General features: G+C 42.2%; 1 pseudogene; it reads left to right on the forward strand.

Annotated features, from left to right (window-relative positions):
- Nucleotides 1-2,875: 2,875 nt before the first annotated feature.
- Nucleotides 2,876-4,053, forward strand: LOC147891817 (7-deoxyloganetin glucosyltransferase-like; annotated as a pseudogene).
- Nucleotides 4,054-4,255: the final 202 nt, after the last annotated feature.

Consider the following 4,255-nt stretch of genomic DNA (forward strand, 5'->3'; position numbering starts at 1 on the left):
TCAAAACATGTTCTCATTAGTACCATGGCATCATGCCACTTATATCCAAATCAACCTTGGGTCAATTTCAAAGATCATAACAGGCTCTAAGTGGTATCATCATGGTTCAAACTCTCGCACACATCACATCTTTTAAGTGAAAATAGACCTTAAGTCAATTTTAAAACTTTAGCTCTACCTTAAGTTTTCTTCACTATGGTTCACGTAGTCCCATACATCATTTTGTTCAATTTCAATTTGATCTTGGGTTGATTTCAGAACTATGAAGGAATATTCTCATCAATACCATACCAATGGACTTCCACACCATGTCCTTAGGTTTTAATCAAACTTGGCTCAATTTTAGAACATTCAAAACATGATTTCAATGAGGCTTCATGTATACACCTAAGAACATAATTTTATCAACACCATTGCTTTAGGTACACTCCCAAAACCCACATCTCACATCTCATATTTTAAATATAAGTCAACCTTAGGTCATTTCTCCATTATATGATAGGGAAAAATAACTATGATAAGAAGTAAGGGGATTCCAATTGATTTAAGAAAAAAAAGAAAAATGGTTAGAGTGGTTTGGAATAGTACAAGAGATGAAAGAGGATATTGGTGATAGTGGAGTACCATGTGTAAGTTCCATTGTGGAGAAAAGAGGTCGATCCATTGAGGTTAAGGTTCAATTTGACACTTACATTGTTAGGGTGATGCTAGCAAGGTTGGACAACAAACAAGATTAACGAAGAGCCTTAGATGGGAAATGAGGACAAGCAATACATTGCTAAGAATGGCATGTTTAGAATGGAGTGAATTTTGATTAGGTATAGAGAGCTAGATACTATGGAAATGATATCATCCATCTAGGTGGGAAACAACCTCCAACATCGAGGGTGAAGGGTCTTCAAGTATGTAAGAGACATGTTTATAGAACACAGAGCAACGATGTGGTGTTAAGGCAAGCAATTGACTTTTATAACTTATAAGTTACACCTTATGGATTTCCACAATCACAAAAAGAAATATTGAGTTGGTTGTTCATTTGTCTAGTGGATCATTGTATGGGTATTTTGCCAATTGTTTGGAGGTTTGACACTCAAAAAAATAAGATCTCGATAAAGCAAGAGCTTAAGAGACACCCTCATAGGTGAGACATCATCAAAAGGTGGCACATGCCCAAAAAAAAAGATTAGACCTTCTCACATTGGAAGCAGTAGCAAGCATTGCTTCACAATGTATGTTATATGTACCTTATTATGCACTATCTTGTCTGTAAATGCATTTCATTTGATGTATTTTGGTTGATGTATCTTGTCATTTAACTCTTGCTTTGAGATGTTCCTCTACAAGCTTAATTAGATAGGGACTTAAGTGGAAGGAGGCATGTGGCCTCAAGTTGTTCCTTCTCCTAAATGTGGATCCATAATTATGTGTTGAAATTTTCTTTCTTTAATGAGGTTATAAGTATAATCAAAGTGGTTCTCCTTATCAATACGGTCATCAATGTGGTGACAACCTTGCTTTGTCTCAAATGTATGTATTATTGGTGATGATAGTGGGGTTCTATGTTCTAAGGGACCCCTAATTTTGTTAATGGGCCATGGCCCCTCCCAAATAAAAAAGGATGGAGGGACTACTAAAGAAAATGCACAAGTTGGGGGAAAAAGAAGGAAATCCCAATGTGAAATTTAGCGAATGACATGGGAGGTTCACATCCACCTCTCTCTCTCTCTCTCTCTCTCTCTCTCTCTTGTTTTCAAAGGATAGAATGTGGGAACACCCCCTTCTCTCTATCTCACTTGGGTTGTAAAGGGCTGTAACTACGTACAATCTTTCACCTTGTGGGCAAGGATCTGCACATGGTGATGGGCGGTCTATGTTGGGGTCTCTAGACTTTATCCCCCTCTCTACTTAATTCACTGCTCGACCAAAGCACTTGTCAAACTAGAAGAATTGGATTTTTGGTCATTGTCATTTGACACCTACAAAATGGCACCCTTGTAGTTTTCATCACCTTGCCACTCTTGATGGCCAAGAAGGCACCTGAGTAGAGTCTTCTACGGTGCGGTGTAGTGCGATGTGGTGAGGCTCGATTTAACACCTCCCATGTACCTTATAAGGACCTTCCCCTCAAGTATGCTTTGAATTAAGTATTATTTTGCTTTTTTACTCGTTCTTGTTCGTCTTCGAGATTCTATCTTTAACCTATTAACCACGGACACCAAAAAAAAAAAGAGAGGACATGTGGGAGCTTGGAAGAGGAGCATGCCACGTGTCACAAAGAAGGAGCTCTTGGAAGGAGGCTTGGAGGGGGGAGGAGGTGGAAAGACAAGAGGCATGCTTTGGGGAGGAGGTGGAAAGACAAAAGGCAGCTTTAGGGGCAAGGAGGAGATAGAAGGTCAATGGAACCAAGGAGATGGAAGGTCACCTTCGGGAGGAAGGAGGAGATAGAAGGTTTATGGAATGAAAGGAGGAGATGGAAGGTCTTAGAGCCATGGGTTGAAAATCCAATCCAAGTATGCAAGGTGAATTGATTAGAAATTTAAGAATCAAAGATCCACCTTCAATGGGGGTAGTGGATTTGTAGTGGTATTGCTTCTTCACACTCCCACCTTCCAAGGATTCCCTTTACTCCATTCCTTAGTTTAGCAAGACAACCCCCCTTGAATGGCTCTACATGCATTGGCCATCCCTCTCCCCGCCCAAGGCCACATCAACCCCCTCATGTGTCTCTGCAAATCCCTCGCCTCCAATGGCTTCTTCATCACTTTCGTCAACGTCGAGTCCATCCACCAAGCACATCCTTCATGCCCAGCAATAGCACCAAGCAAGCCAGTAGCTTAACATCCGCACAAAGCACGTTCCCATTCGTGGACTTGACATGGAGAATTTGCAACATGCCTTTGAAACAATGGAAGCTCGCCGTCCTGACGCTGTCGAGCAGCTAATCGAACGTCTTTCCAAGGAAGGTCCGCCTGTCACCTGCTTGATTTCTGATGTCAGCCTGTCAGCTTCTGCACAAGAGGTAGCCGATAAGTTGTATATCCCAAGGGTCGTGGTGTGTCCTACGAGCCTTAGCTATAGCCTATTTTGTTTGTACCTCCCCACGGCCAAATTCATATTAAAGAAGGTATGAGATTCTTTGATCCTATATATCCACTACTTCAGAGCTCCATTTCCACATATGTCATAGTTGCACTGCTCTCCGTTGCTGTCTTTCGGTCCTTTTGTGTCTTGCAGTGTCAAATGCTGCCCTTAAATGCAACAAAGTGGCAGATATCTTCAGCGAAGGCCTTCCTGGTTTGCTTACAATCCACAACAGAGACCTACCGCATTATGAACATCAAGTTTGCGACACCGAATTCCTGTACACGTTTACAGCACGTTAGTGTGAGATCGCTTACCGAAAAGCTCACACCATCTTGGTAAATAGCTTTGACGAGCTAGAACGCCTTGCCCTTAACGTGCTATCGAAACAATAGAAGCAACACATCTACGCTGTGGGTCCGCTTCTTGACGATCCAACAGACAAAACTAGTACAAGCCTTTGGAAGGAAGAAAATGAATGTCTACAATGGCTTCAAAACCAACCACTTCAATCTGTTCTCTATGTTTCCTTGGGCAGCACCACTATTTTGTCCAAGTTTCAGTTTGAGGAGCTGCTTTCTAGCCTTGAAACTAGCTATCAGAGGTTCCTCTAGGCATGGCATCCAGGCCTGTTGGAGGATACCACAAAGGCTTTTATTCTAGATGAATTTTTCACTAGGACCAAGGACCGAGGCTATGTGGTCGAATGGGCGCCGCAGCGCTGTGTTGGCCGTATTTTGCAAAATATATTGTGGAGGAGTGGAAGATAGGGCTAAGATTTAAGGAGGCCGAGGGTGGCATGGTGCGGAGAGCAGAGGTGGAGAGAGTGGTGAGGGCGGTAATGGAGGGGGAGGAAGGCAAGGAGCTGAAGAAGAGAGCAGCTGTGCTAAGAGACGTGGTCGCAGGAGTCTTAAACCAAGAGGCTCCTCACATAACAATGTACATGCCGTTGTCCAAGCATTGTCACGTTGATTTTTCAAGTATTTCTTCTTGGTAGTGCTAAGCATTCTCATTGGAGATATCAAAGCCAGTATTTCTTCTTTGTCACACAGATCTCGAGTTTTTTTATGGCACCTCTCCCTATAGTGGAGAATTTGATTCTCTTTTGTGAATTTCCACATGGCATAGGGCATTTTAAATTGCCTTTTATAGAGTGTTGAGATATCAAGCTCTA

This window comes from Dipteris shenzhenensis, chromosome 17, assembly GCF_047967505.1.
Source record: "Dipteris shenzhenensis isolate YYH24624 ecotype China chromosome 17, Dip_SZ_1.0, whole genome shotgun sequence".
NCBI lineage: Eukaryota > Viridiplantae > Streptophyta > Polypodiopsida > Gleicheniales > Dipteridaceae > Dipteris > Dipteris shenzhenensis.